A 16116-nucleotide genomic window follows, 5' to 3' on the forward strand; every position below is an offset into this window, starting at 1 on the left:
GGGCCACACATGGCTTCTCATATGGAGGCTTGGATGTTGGAGTCTCATGGTTTGCTTCAAAATGAAGAAATGAGAGAGAGAGAGGCAGAGCGGATGGAATGCAAAGAGAGAGAGGGATGGGTGAGTGAGTGATGGGTGTACTTGTGTAAGGGAGAGAGTTAACTTTGGAGTACTTGTGTAAGAGAGAGGATGGTTGCTTGTACTTGACATGTGAAGTGATGGATGTGTACTTGATTGAGGTGATTGATGGGATATTCTCTTAGGATTACAATCACGCGGCGTTTTCCTCGAACTGAACGCGGGCTCACATCTCATGGCTCAGTTATCGCCTCGACACACAAGATGATGCATCGGAACTATGGTGACAACGCGGTCATAATAATATAAGTCTCAGGCCAAGCCGACTCAGATCTACAGCATGCAACTCAGGGTCGCGCGCAACTACCGATAACAGATTGCGGGTCGCGAGAATTCAACCGGGAGGACCGCGGAGACCTACGGAACGATACGAGCTAGGATATGGGTCTTACACACGTGCCATGAATGTATGATTAACCCAACTATTATTATTTCAATTGCCAACAGCCAATTTAAGAAAACTTAAAGGTCACTATGGGGGGCTTGTCACCCAGCATAGGCTGACAGTTCGAGTACAGTGTCCCATACCACCATTCTTGGCTCAGAAGATTTCAACATTATGATGTTTAATGGTAACCTCCTCAACTAGTGACCAATCATAATTTAACAAATGGAACTTACCATCGCAAGGTTATATGAAAATTATTAATCAAGCCATGCAGGGCAATATATTTAATCAAAGTCATATGGGGTAAAAATCAAATCGAAGCCACATAGGGCAAATATGAAATTGAAGCCACATAAGTCAAATATTAAATTAAAGTGATAGAGGGAAAATAGTCCATCAAGGAGTGTGATAAAAAGGGTTATCCCTAAAAGCCACATAGGCACAATCCGCAAGATGGTAAGTCCACAATAAAATTCCATTTAATCCATTAGGCAAAATGGAAACTAGGTCGAGGGTCCATTATAATAACAATCATTTAAGTTATATCCCAAGTCTGGATGTACATATATAAGTAGAGTTTTCCACTAATAGATGTAGCAATTAAAGTTCTACAAATAATCCACAAGTATGAGAAGATATTCAATTGCAGCATGTAAGTGTTTATATAAGATAAATGTTGAGCATATAATTTGAGGATCAATTCCAATAACTAGTACAAGTAATTATGAAATAGAGATACCAATTATCAGTTGAAATTAAAATAAAAACTATCACTGAAGCTAACATGAAAGCGGGAAGTCCAATGGGAAAAGTCATCACCTTACGAGTCAAATCGCCTACTAATGTCACTAGGAAATGTGCGCACCCTTATGATCGAATCCTATGACAACTTGAACCTGACTTAGTTCCAATTTGAATATGTTCTACTTAACCTAAGTTAGCAACCAAAATCACTAAACAAATCTTGAGCCTTCCCATGAACTTGGTGACCCAACTTACTTCAACTCAGTCCCAACGAAGGATGTATACAAATGGAATTTAGGTATATCTATAGAAATCTATTGACATAGATCTAATTAGGACTAAAACCCTAAAATTTTCAGGGTTGAATCACCTTACCTAATTGAGTTGGCTTGGTTTCAAGTCTAGCAAAATCAACTCTGTCCTAAAATTGAGCTTACTCTCAAATCCAGCCTCCATACCACAATCCTCTTAAACATAACTCCTAACAAAACTTCCAGACATTGCTGGATGAAAGTAAACCCCAAATCTAGACCCTTATGATGCTAAACTCAGTACAAATTACCGAGCCAATTCGGTAGTGAGTTGAATAATCAAAATTTGGGTTAATTAAGCCAACTCACTACTACATGATGATGTAATAGATTTTATGAAGCCATAAATTATCCCAAACCTAGATCACTTGTCAGGATCACATTGGAACTGGCCTTCCATGGATCTGGACCGAGTTGACTCAGACTCAAATCGACATTGAGTTAATGTAAATCGACCTATCTCTCTCTCTCTCTCTCTCTCTCTCTCTCTCTTGTTTCTTCTTCTTCCTCTGACTTACTGCTCCTTTCCCAACCTTTCTGGACCTCCAGTAAGAAGCTTGGATAGATTAGGAACTCGACTCGATCAAAACTCGACTTAACACCTGCTCAACTCATCAATGACTTAGTGGAGTCGAGTTGATGCAGTAAACCACACACTCTTCTCTCTCTCTCTCTATATATATATATATATATATATCCTATTCTTCTTCTTTTTCTATGGACAACATTAGAGTCATGACTCGATCAAGACTCTGCAGAACCTAACTTGACTCAGCGAGTCAGATGCCACACTCGACCCAATAGATGTGGAGCTATGAGAGGGCTTGAACCAATAACCTTTTCTCTTCGATCATCCCTTTTTTCCCTCACTTTCTATGGACTACAAAGAGCCCAGACCTGCTCACACTAACTCGTTTTGAGCCGGACTTAGTGCAGCACGAGCCTGAGTCAACATTCCTTACTTCTTCCTTTCTTTTACTTTTCTTCCTTCCTCCCTCTCTATTGAACACTCTCAGATTTGTAGAGGGTCCAGACTCACATGGACCGCAACCAAACTCGGCATGGCTACAACAATGGTGGAGAAGAAGACTCAATGATAATGGGATATCACAAATCATTGAGTCTTTCTTTGATCTAACTATTGGGGAAGGTTCAAATGCTTACTAGGGAGCTTGTGGGATGGGGATTTCAAAGGTTAAAGGAGGTTGGGTCGGTGGGTTCAAAGGAAGAAGGAAACGGCCGATTTTCTCATACTGCCATGAGAACATGAGAGAAATTCATTATCATTTGACTCTCTTACCTTATTTCATGCCTTAACTATCTTAGGGCCATCATATTGAGATTTAACAACCTGAATTCATTTTGTTACTAGGAGATGGTTGTAAAGAGTTGGTGCAGCTAAACCAGGCGTTGTTTGTTTTCTAGTATAGAGGGAACCCTAAACCACATTGCTATGAATGGAGGGCTGAGAATACATGAAACAGATGGTTGGGATTGAGGAGAGGAGATCATGCAGATTACTAACGAGGCGATAGGAGCGGTTTTCATTTCGTAAATGCACCGCACACGCACCTGCTTCGCTGGGAATCATGTACATGCACACGATTTCAGCGTGCGAAAGGGGATGGGGTTTAGTTGGAGATGCCTCCTGGTCACGATGGACGGTCCTGATCACATTGATGGCATGATGGTGGGCCCTGTTGAGAGTGAAATATTGTATATTTTCCCTTGTTATGCATTGGTTTTATGCACATGAATATGCTTAATTAATCTAATTACACATGTTTTCTCTTATGAGGTGATTTTGAGAGCTAAGGAGAAAATGATGCTTAAAGAATGGATTTAATGTTTAAAGAATTACCAAGTGAAGTATTGGATCTATGAAGGTTTAGATTAAAGAATTCAAGAGTCTAAATTTCAAGATAACCAAGTAAAGAGGGAAGAAAATCGAGTCAAAGTGCAGAAATCAACCCTTGGATGACATCGATGACACCTTTGATGCCATCGAAGTAAATGTGGATGCCATCGAAGCCACTTCGATCCCATCGCAAAATCTGATTTTGTTGCTAGACATTTATGCATTTTTTGATGCCATTAAGGACATGTTTGATGTCATCGAAGACGATTTCGATCGCATCGAAGGATGTTCGATGACATTGAGAAAATATACAATTTCGAAAGTTCATTACTGGACATTTTCTCAATTTCACCCGGACTCTTCGATGGAAGCTCGATGTCATTGAAGTTGCGATAGCTGCATAAAATCAAGTCAGTTTTGAAGTCGATACGAATCAAGCTTATATAGCGGAATGTTTTAGGAGTTTCTAAACACGAATTAGTATAGAAGGAGTAGAGCAAGGAGTTACAGAATTTCTAGGAGTCGTCTCTCCTCTTCAATTCTTCAATTCTAATTAGCTTTTATGTTTTTCTATTTGAGTTTTAATTCAATCATGTTTATGATTGGATAATCTCTTAGCTTGAGCTAAGAGGTGAAGCTTGTAGTTCTTCTTAATATTTATTTTACTTTGATTTAAGTTATTTGGTTTTTATGTTGAATAATTGATAGATATTGGTTAGAATGAAGAAGTATTTTCAGTTTACTTTAATCCATTGTTGACTCTGGGCACTTTAGATACATTAGAAGACTATCGATATTATCTTACATATTTTACAATTGTTTGGTCTGTAAAATCCATTTATTTATCATTGACTCCAGGCATGATAGATGCTTTGAATTCCTTGTGATCAATACGTTGATGCTTTATGAGGGAACCGAATCAATGGAAGTTCAAATCTATTTTAAAGTTATATGAATGATGATTTAACTACTCCATTATTCAGCTGGATAAGACACTGTGCCAAAACATTGAAAAAAGGACGGTCCAAAACCGTCTCAAATGACCAAAAAGGACGGTCATGGACTGTCGCATGGGCCGTCAAATTTTGATGTGTCGTATTACTTAAAGGATGGTCGAAAACTGTCGTTCTTATTGACGAAAAAAGGACGGTCATGGATCGTCTCTGATGAGCCTTCAAAGGACGGCCATCGACCGTCCTTTAAAAGGACGGACATGGACCATCCTTAAAAAGGACTCATAGACCGTATCTGATGAACCTTAAAAAGGATTGTCATGGACTGTCTCTGATGAGCCTTCAAAGGACGGCTATGGACCGTCTTTTAAAAGGATGGTCATGAACCGTCCTTAAAAAGGACTGTCATGGACCGTCTCTTATGAGCCTTCAAAGGATGGCCATAGACCGTCCTTAAAAAGGACTGTCATGGACCGTCCCTTATGAACTTTCAAAGCACACTTTCAAATTTAAGAGGGTCAATATACACCTATTACAATATATTTCATCGCATTCTTCCTGATATACACCTGTTATATAATATATTTCATAATATTCACATTCACATCCATCTAAACCCAAACCATGTAAATCTAACATAAAATACATTCATCCAAACATAAGCTACATCCATCCAAACACAAACAATCTTATCCACATTACATTCATCCACGCATAAATACATATAAGTTTAACATCATAAATAAAAAAAGAAAAAAATTAGCAATAATTTTCTTTGTCTTTCATCTAAAAAAAAATTAAACCAACAAAACATTATAATTCAAAATCATGAAGAATTGCATAAACTTCTTCCAAAAAAGTGGGACACTTTTTTAAAATAAAACTGATCATTAAAATAAAACTAATGCAAGTAAATAGTGCAAAAAAGTGTTTCAATTCAAGTTAATAGAAACAACAACAAAAATTAAAGCTTTGTAAAAAGGGGCAAGTGTTAAAAGGGATATGTTCTTGTTTCTTGCCATGTGATTGGGCTACATTATTACAGAAATCGGGTTCGGGTTCGGGTTCGGGTTTAAGTTTGGCTTTCAAGTTTAGGTTTAGGTTTAGGTTAGGGAGTTGAGATTAGGATTAGGTGTAGGTCTAGGTTTAGGGATTTGAGAATACATTCAGGTTATAGGTTTAGGTTTAGATTTTAGGTTATAGGTGTAGGTTTAGGTTTTAGGTTATAGGTTATAAGTTTAGGTTATAGGTTATAGGTTATAGGATAAGGTTTAGGTTATAGGTTTTGGTTTAGGTTTAGGTTTAGGTTTCGGTTATAGGTTTAGGTTAAGGTTTAGGTTTTAGTTATAGGTTATAGTATATAGGTTATAACTTTAGGGAATTGAGAATAGGTTAAGGTTAAGGTTAAGGTTTAGGTTTAGGAAATCGGGTCCGAGTTCGGGGGTTTAGGTTTGGGTTTTTAAGTTTAGGTTTAAGTTTAGGTCAGGGAGTTGAGATTAGGATTAGGTGTAGGTTTAGGTTTAAGGATTTGAGAATACATTTCGATTTTAGGTTTAGTTTTTGGTTTTAGGCTTAGGTTTAAGATATAAGTTTAGGTTATAAGTGCAGGTTATAGGTTTAGGTTTATGTTAGGTTATAAGTTGGTTTAGGGAATTGAGAATAGGTTAAGGTTTAGGTTTAGGAAATCAGGTTCGGGTTTAGGTTTGGGTTTTCAAGTTTATGTTTAAGTTTAGGTTAGGGAGTTAAGATTAGGATTAGGTGAAGGTTTAAGTTTAGGAATTTGAGAATACATTTAGGTTTTAGGTTTAGGTTAAGGTTATAGGTTATAGGTTTAGGTTAAGGTTAAGGTTAAGGTTAAGGTTATAAGCTATAGGTTCAAGGAATTGACAATAGGTTAATGTTTAGGTTTAGGAAATCGGGTTCGGGTTCGGGATAGGGTTTAGGTTTGGATTTTCAAGTATAGGTTTAAGTTTAGGATAGGGAGTCGAGATTAGGATTAGGTGTAGTTTTAGGTTTAGGGATTGAAGAATACATTTAGGTTTTAGGTTTAGGTTTAGGTTATAGGTTTAGGTTTAGGTTTAGGTTTAGGTTAAGGTTTAGGTTTAGGTTTATGTTTAGGGAATTGAGAATAGGTTAAGGTTTAGGTTTAGGAAATCGGGTTTGGGTTCGAGATTGGGTTTAGGTTTGGGTTTTCAAGTTTAGGTTTAGGTTTAGGTTAGGGAGTTGAGATTAGGATTAGGTGTAGGTTTAGGTTTAGGGATTTGAGAATACATTAGGTTATAGGTTTAGGTTTAGGTTTAGGTTTAGGTTATAAGCTATAGGTTTAGGGAATTGAGAATAGGATAAGGTTTAGGTTTAGGAAATCAGGTTCGGGTTCGAGATCAGGTTTAGGTTTGGGTTTTCAAGTTTAGGTTTAGGTGAGGGAGTTGAGATTAGGATTAGGTGTAGGTTTAGGTTTATGGATTTGAGAATACAATTTAGGTTTTAGGTTTAGGTTTAGGTTTTAGGTTAAGGTTTAGGTTTAGGCTATTAGCTATAGGTTTAGGGAATTGAGAATAGGTTAAGGTTTAGGTTTAGGAAATCGGGTTCGGGTTTGGGATCGGGTTTAGGTTTGGGTTTTCAAGTTTAGGTTTAGGTTTAGGTTAGGGAGTTGAGATTAGGATTAGGTGAAAGTTTACGTTTAGGGATTTGAGAATACATTTAGGTTATAGGTTTAGGTTTAGGTTATAGGTTATAGGTTTAGGTTTTAAGGTTTAGGTTTAGGTTACAAGCTATAGGTTTAGGGAATTGAGAATAGGCTAATGTTTAGGTTTAGGAAATCGAGTTCGGGTTCGGGATCGGGTTTAAGTTTGAGTTTTCAAGTTTAGGTTTAGGTGTAGGTTAGGGAGTTGAGATTAGGATTAGGTGTGGGTTTAGGTTTAGAGATTTAAGAATACATTTAGGTTTTAAGTTTAGGTTATAGGTTATAGGTTTAGGTTTAAGGTTAGGTTTAGGTTATAAGCTATAGGTTTAGGGAATTGAGAATAGGTTAAGGTTTAGGTTTAGGAAATTGGATTCGGGTTCGGGATCAGGTTTAGGTTTGGGTTTTCAACTTTAGGTTTAGGTTTAGGTTAGGGATTTGAGATTAGGATTAGGTGTAGGTTTAGGTTAAGGGATTTGAGAATTCATTTAGGTTTTAGGTTTAGGTTTAGGTTATAGGTTATAGGTTTAGGTTTAGGTTATAAGCTATAGGCTTAGGGAATTGAGAATAGGTTAAGGTTTAGGTTTAGGAAATTGGGTTCGGGTTCAGGATCGGGTTTAGGTTTGGGTTTTCAAGTTTAAGTTTAGGTTTAGGTTAGGGAGTTGAGATTAGGATTAGGTGTAGGTTTAGGTTTAGGGATTTGAGAATACATTAGGTTTTAGGTTTAGGTTTAGTTATAAGGTATATGTTTAAGTTTAGGTTTAGGTTTAGGTTTAGGTTTAGGTTATAAGCTATAGGATTAGGGAATTGAGAATAGGTTAAGGTTTAGGTTTAGGAAATCGGGTTCGGGTTCGAGATCGGGTTTAGGTTTGGGTTTACAAGTTTAGGTTTAAATTTAGGTTAGGAAGTTGAGATTAGGATTAGGTGTAGGTTTAGGTTTAAGGATTTGAGAATAGATTTCAGTTTTAGGTTTATGTTTAGGTTTTAGGCTTAGGTTTAGGTTATAGGTTTAGGTTATAGGTGCAGGTTATAATGTTTAAGTTTAGGTTAGGTTATAGGTTAAGGTTTAGGGAATTGAGAATAGGTTAAGGTTTAGGTTTAGGAAATTGGGTTCGGGTTCAGGATTGGGTTTAGATTTGGGTTATCAAGTTTACGTTTAGGTTTAGGTTAGGGAGTTGAGATTAGGATTAGGTGTAGGTTTAGGTTTAGGGCTTTGAGAAATCATTTAGGTTTTAGGTTTAGGTTTAGATTTAGGTTATAGGTTATAGGTTTAGGTTTAGGTTTAGGTTTAGGTTTAGGTTAAGGTTTTAGGTTTAGGTTTAGGTTTAGGTTATAAGCTATAGGTTTAGGAAATTGAGAATAGGTTAATGTTTAGGTTTAGGAAATTAGGTTCGGGTTTAGCTTTGGGTTTTCAAGTTTAGGTTTAGGTTTAGGTTAGGGAGTTGAGATTAGGATTTGGTGTAGGTTTTGGTCAAAGGATTTGATAATACATAAGGTTTTAGGTTTAGGTTTAGGTTATAGGTGATAGGTTTAGGTTTAGGTTTAGGTTTAGATTAGAAGCTATAGGTTTAGGGAATTGAGAATATGTTAAGGTTTAGGTTTAAGAAATCGGGATCGGGTTCGGGATCGGGTTTAGCTTTGGGTTTTCAAGTTGGTTTAGGTTTAGGTTAGGGAGTTGAGATTAGGATTAGGTGTAGGTTTAGGTTTAGGGATTTAAGAATACATTTAGGTTTTAGGTTTAGGTTATAGGTTATAGGTTTAGGTTTAGGTTTAGGGTTAGGGAATTGAGAATAGGTTAAGGTTTCGGTTTAAGAAATCGGGTTTGGGTTCGGTTTCGAGTTTAGGTTTAGGTTTTCAAGTTTAGGGATAGGTTTAGGTTAGGGAGTTGAGATTAGGATTAGGTGTAGGTTTAGGTTTAGGGATTTGAGAATACATTAGGTTATAGGTTTAGGTTTTGGTTTAGGTTTCGGTTATAGGCTATAGGTTTAGGGAATTGAGAATAGGTTAAGGTTTAGGTTTAGGAAATAGGTTTCAGGTTTGAGATCGGGTTTAGGTTTGGATTTTCAAGTTTAGGTTTAGGTTAGGGAGTTGAGATTAGGATTAGGTGTTGGTTTTGGTTTATGGATTTGAGAATACAATTTAGGTTTTAGGTTTAGGTTTAGGTTAAAGGTTATAGGTTTGGGTTAAGGTATAGGTTTAGGTTTAGATTTAGGTTATAAGCTATAGGTCTAGGGAATTGAGATTAGGTTAAGGTTTAGGTTTAGGAAATCGGGTTCGGGTTTGGGATCGGGTTTAGGTTTGGGTTTTCAAGTTTCGGTTTAGGTTTAGGTTAGGGAGTTGAGATTAGGATTAGGTGTAGGTTTAGGTTTAGGGATTTGTGAATACATTTAGGTTTTAAGTTTAGGTTTAGGTTATAGGTTATAGTTTTAGGTTTAGGTTTAGGTTAAGGTTTAGGTTTAGGTTACAAGCTATAGGTTTAGGGAATTGAGAATAGGATAAGCTTTAGGTTTAGGAAATCGGGTTCGGGTTCGGGATCGGGTTTAGGTTTGGGCTTTCAAGTTTAGGTTTAGGTTTAGGTTAGGGAGTTGAGATTAGGATTATGTGTGGGTTTAGGTTTAGGGATTTAAGAATACATTTAGGTTTTAGGTTTATGTTATAGGTTATAGGTTTAGGTTTAGGGTTAGGTTTAGGTTATAAGCTATAGGCTTAAGGAATTGAGAATAGGTTAAGGTTTAGGTTTAGGAAATCGGATTCGTGTTCAGGATCGGGTTTAGGTTTGGGTTTTCAAGTTTAGGTTTAGGTTTAGGTTAGGGAGTTGAGATTAGGATTAGGTGTAGGTTTAGGTTTCGGGATTTGAGAATACATTTAGGTTTTAGGTTTTGGTTTAGGTTTTAGGTTATAGGTTTAGGTTTAGGTTATAAGCTATAGGTTTAGGGAATTGAGAATAGGTTAAGGTTTAGGTTTAGGAAATCGAGTTCAGGTTGAGGTTTAGGTTTTCAAGTTTATTAGGTTTAGGTTAGGGAGTTGAGATTAGGATTAGGTGTAGGTTTAGGTTTAGGGATTTGAGAATACATTTAGGTTTAGGTTTAGGTTATAGGTTATAGGTTTAGGTTTAGGATATAGGTTATAGGTTTAGGTTTAGGTTTAGGTTTAGGTTTCAGTTTAGGTTATAAGCTATAAGTTTAGGGAATTGAGAATAAGTTATGGTTTAGGTTCAGGAAATCAGGTTCGGGTTTGGGATCGGGTTTAGGTTTGGGTTTTCAAGTTTAGGTTTAGGTTTATGTTAGGGATTTGAGATTAGGATTAGGTGTAGGTTTAGGTTTGTGGATTTGAGTATGCATTAGGTTTTAGGTTTCGGTTTAGGTTATAGTTTATAGGTTTAGGTTTAGGTTTCAGTTTAGGTTATAAGCTATAGGTTTAGGGAATTGAGAATGGGTTAAGGTTTAGGTTTAGGAAATCGGGTTAGGGTTAGGGATCGGGTTTAGGTTTGGGTTTTCAAGTTTAGGTTTAGGTTTAGGTTAGGGAGTTGAGATTAGGATTAGGTGTAGGTTTAGGTTTCGGGATTTGAGAATACATTTAGGTTTTAGGTTTTGGTTTAGGTTTTAGGTTATAGGTTTAGGTTTAGGTTATAAGCTATAGGTTTAGGGAATTGAGAAGAGGTTAATGTTTAGGTTTAGGAAATCGAGTTCGGGTTTAGGTTTAGGTTTTCAAGTTTATTAGGTTTAGGTTAGGAAGTTGAGATTAGGATTAGGTGTAGGTTTAGGTTTAGGGATTTGAGAATACATTTAGGTTATAGGTTTAGGTTTAGGTTTAGGTTATAGGTTATAGGTTTAGGTTTAGGTTATAGGTTATAGGTTTAGGTTTAGGTTTAGGTTTAGGTTTCTGTTTAGGTTATAAGCTATAAGTTTAGGGAATTGAGAATAGGTTATGGTTTAGGTTCAGGAAATCGGGTTCGGGTTTGGGATCGGGTTTAGGTTTGGGTTTTCAAGTTTAGGTTTAGGTTTATGTTAGGGATTTGAGATTAGGATTAGGTGTAGGTTTAGGTTTGTGGATTTGAGTATGCATTAGGTTTTAGGTTTAAGTTTAGGTTATAGTTTATAGGTTTAGGTTTAGGTTTCAGTTTATGTTATAAGCTATAAGTTTAGGGAATTGAGAATGGGTTAAGGTTTAGGTTTAGGAAATCGGGTTAGGGTTAGGGATCGGGTTTAGGTTTGGGTTTTCAAGTTTAGGTTTAGGTTTAGGTTAGGGAGTTGAGATCAGGATTAGGTGTAGGTTCATGTTTAGGGATTTGAGAATGCATTAGGTTTTAGGTTTAGGTTTAGGTTATAGGTTATAGGTTTAGGTTTAGGTTTAGGTTATATGTTAAGGTTAAGGTTATAGGTTTAGGTTTAGGTTATGGTTATAGGTTTAGGTTTAGGTTAGGTTATAGGTTTTTGGTTAAGGTTTAGGTTATAATTATAGGTTTTAGGATTTGAGAATAGGTTATAGGTTCAGGTTATAGATTATAGGTTGTAGGTTTAGGTTAAGGTTTTGGGATTTGAGAATAGGTTTAGGTTATAAGTATAGGTTTAGGTTAGGTTATAGGTTAAAGTTTAGGGAATGGAGTTTAGGTTATAGGTTTAGGTTGTAGTTATAGGTTTTGGGATTTGAGAATAGGTTTAGGTTATCAGTTAAGGGTGTGGTTCCTGCCAATACAGATATAAACACGGCCTGCTCTAATTGGCCAGGCCCTTCCAATGTTGTCCATAGGAAATGGACAACTTCATCATGGTCATAACAGCGGTTCCCATCTCCAGGGACCCCCACTCAACATCCAGATAGCTCCGACGCATATCTGGGTCTGCTCCATCATTTTCAAGTAAATACATAAATATGGTCTGTCCAAATGGTCAAGCTACTCCAATGCTGTCCATAGGAAATGAACAGCTCCATCATGATCATAACAGCGGTTCCCACCTTCCAGGGACCTCCACTCAACATCTGGATAGCTCCGACGCACATCCGGGTCTGCTCCATCAATTTTGAGCTAATACATTTAAAAATAACATAATTATATCTAAAAGCATTTGAATACTTGGGAAAGGCCTCCCATATTCGTATTGTTGGTTACTCATCCCTTATCTATAAGCCACAATCGACCAACACTTTCTATTGCTACCTGTACTCTGAAACCAACACAAATATAACTGGGAAACAATATAAGGAATAAGAAAAAATGAATTTACATGTACACATCATTAAATGTTTCCGTATAAGGAGGTGATATTATATCTTTGATAGCCACAACCTGTATGACAGAAAAAAATGCAACTGATATAGTCTGTTACGATTCATAGGAGAAAAAAGATTTGTGGCTGCACCAATATTTTAGTAAATTACGAACGGCTGCCTACGTACCCAAAAAGTTAGATTGGGATCAAGCCACTACGTAGTTCTTTTTAATTAACCAAGTTACTAAAGGTCATAAATTTCATATTTAACAAAGTATCATTGAACGTTGTCTCAAATCGTTTCTGGTTGGGATTTGAGATTAGGTTTAGGTTAAGGTTATAAGTTTAGGTAAAGGTTATAAGTTTAGGTTATAGGTTAAGGTTTAGGTTTAGGTTATAGGTTATAAGTTAAGGTTTAGGTTAGGTTTTAAGTTTAGGTTAAGGTTATAAGTGTAGGTTATAGGTTTAGGTTTAGATTAGGTTGTAGGTTAAGGTTTAGGGAATTGAGAATATGTGTAGGTTTAAGTTTAGGAAATCAGGTTCGGGTTTGGGTTAAGGTTTTAGTTATAGGTTTTGGGATTTGAGAATAGGTTTACGTTATAAGTATAAGTTTAGGTTATAAGAATAGGTTTAGGTTTAGGTTTTATGTTTAGGTTAAGGTTATAGGTTTAAGTTATATGTTTAGGTTTAGGTTATAAGTGTAGGTTATAGGTTTAGGTTGAAGTTAGGTTATAGGTTAAGGTTTATGGAATTAAGTTTAGGTTTTAGGTTAGGGAGTTGAGATTAGGATTAGGTGTAGGTTTAGGTTTAGGGATTTGAGAATACGTTATGGTTTAGGTTTAGGAAATTGGGTTCGGGTTCGAGATTGGGTTTACATTTAGGTTATAGGTTTAAGTTTAGGTTATAGGTTATAGGTTTAGGTTTAGGTTTAGGTTAAGGTTTAGGTTTAGGTTTAGGTTATAGGTTTTGGGATTTGAGAATAGGTTATATATTATAAATTCTTTATTTTTATTTACATTCGCAAATACATTCATCATCCATCTAAGAAAATTGAGACAGGTGAAAGATACACATAAAAGAGCGGACATGAAAAAAAAAGATTGGAAAGAAAAGCAGTAGAATCTCACTCTGCCATGTAGGGGATTGGTTCATAAGAGTAAGGTGGATTGACCATTTTAGCCTGACCATTGTAATTTTATCAGGAACCCAAATGAGGTTTTAAAAAAAAAGAGATCTTTACTTAAGGTATTTGGAACCCGCAGTATTGTATTAGCTCACCCTTTGCAATACCAACTTAAAAATCAAGATGTATTTGCGAGTTGACGCATGTAAGGCATGTTGGAGGCTTGGTTCATGAAACAAAGGTGATTGATAATTGTACTGTGGCCTTGGCAATTTTAACTAGAACCCAAATGCATACAACTCTTTTGAGTTCCAAAACTATCAACTCACAAGCAGGAGGGTTATCACCATGTCTCTTTGTTTTAAACTAACCCAACTGATATACAACATGTGAAACTATCAATAGAAGAACTTGAAACTTTCCCATCCTCAAATGTATTGAAACTCAAATAAAATCTCCAACATAATCTATCATCATAATCATCTTCATAATCTAAACCTTATCCCAACAAATTGGGGTTAGCTACATGAATCTCGTTCACGCCATTCCACTCTATCAAGGAGCATATCCTTAGTTAAACCATTGGTCGTCAAGCCTATATTAAATAATCTATACTACCTACCACTAATGCTTGGTGACAAAAGCTTTTTGACAAGATATGCTGTAATTAGTTATGTGCAAGTCATTAGTAGTCTTCTATTTTGGGAGATCCGTGCCTTTATGGATTTTTAATAGGATATATCATATAAGAAAGAGATCAGCATAAGAAAAACAAAGAAAGGTAGAGATTTAGATCCATATTTGTGGCACTTAAGTATTTTCTTTTTTCCTGACAACTTGGAATAATAATGTTATTTATACATCATTTTTTAGGATATATAAAAATAAGAGAACATCTGGATAGCTCTGACGCACATTCGGGTTTGCTCCATCAATTTCGAGCATATACATTAGTTTTTGTTGATTCCACTGCATACATGCTAAAAATTATATACATCTAAGCCATTTGGCCTTTCATACAATGCTCAGCCATTTCTGTTTTTTAGTTTGTACAGATGCGGCTAGTCTGACAAATAGTCGCATGAGAAAGAAAACTCAGCAATGGTTTACATTCAACCTGGAAAAGGCCAAATATTCTATAGCTAGGATCTTCCAATCTCAGGATCCTTCCATATGTGGCCCATCTATGAAAAGTTTGGATTACTGAACCATGGACCCGACTTGTATAAATTGACTCACCTGAACATACTGTACAAACTCAGCTTGAGCATTGTATAATGATGCCTCAAACATTCAAGAACTTAGCTTGAGCATTCTATAATACCTCAAACATTCAGGAACCATTTGTTAATCAAATAAAAGAAGACACTGTGATCTCACTGCCTTATACCATCTTTGCACCTTACAATTCGAATCTCACAGCCCACCAATCAAAATGTCTCCTTCATCAACAAACAAACAAGTAGAGAGAGAGGAAAAAACACTAATGATGTTGAAATCTCTCCTAGCTTGACTTTAAAAAGATTTTAAAAAAATGGAATCTGATCTGAGAAAAATCAAGTCTCTAAAACAGAATCTGATGTAGCATTTTTACACTTGAATGTGAGAGGAACTCCACTATCTCAACATCATCTTTCAAGACTTCTATAAAGCGTTTCCAATCAAAAGGGTCCTTAAAATCACTACAAGATTCTATTGAAACTACATTTAAGCCCTGTTTTTTCAGTTTTCTAGTCTACCAAAACCAGTGAAAGATACTCATGGTTGTTGTAGCAAGAGTTCATACCTCAGATCTATCCAAAAGGACTTGTGATCAAGAGAAGGAAGGACCAATGTTGCATTCATTATCTTTACTATTGCAACCATATTCATATCTGCACAATTAAATCCCAAATCAAAGATAAGCCACTACATAATAGGGTGAAAGGTGATGAGTTTGGTAAACTAACATGCACCTCTACACCCACCTTGTTAGATAACCTAACAAGAATATTGAGTGATCCAAAAGGATAGTGAAATGGAACTAGCCAGTAGTATGAGTTTAATGAATTTCCATGCTCAAAGATCAAGAGTATTAAAAATTTGAGTTAATGTATGCCTTTGCCACTTGATAAAAATTTTGAGTACCTGCACATCAATCGTGACACACTGCAAGAGTACCAATTAACTCCCCTTCTATAAAATTCCAAATGATCCAACTCAATCATAGGTGGGACACTTAAGCCCCACACAGGAATTCACAAACTTCAAACACAATAAAATTAACCCTATTCAATGCATCCATCAAAACATGCCATTTACAAAAGGAGAAAAAATAATCAAAATCCAACATCTAATGAAAAAAAAGGTATACTGACACCACAAACCTCTTGTGGAAACTGAAATAGAAGCCCAGAATAGTATCTCTTAAATGAGAACCATTTTTAAAGTTCAATTAATACCCAAATCCAAAACAGAAAAAAGGATAGGGAAAAAAATAGAATCCTATAAGATTAAAAAACCAGAAAAGAATAGAACATAACAGAGTTATGATATTTATATAGAAACACATTAATAGAATCCAGAAAACCATTGAAGCCTGTCAACTCTGCATTCTCTAACAGGTTATTAGATGCTTGTGTTGGACACTAATCAATGCTTTTTCTAAAAAATCTAGAAATAAATTCAGTTTTTAGAAATAATGCTGAATTTTTGCAACTGTGATTACATGA

Source organism: Magnolia sinica, chromosome 8 (genome assembly GCF_029962835.1).
Source record: "Magnolia sinica isolate HGM2019 chromosome 8, MsV1, whole genome shotgun sequence".
NCBI classification, from domain to species: Eukaryota; Viridiplantae; Streptophyta; class Magnoliopsida; order Magnoliales; family Magnoliaceae; genus Magnolia; species Magnolia sinica.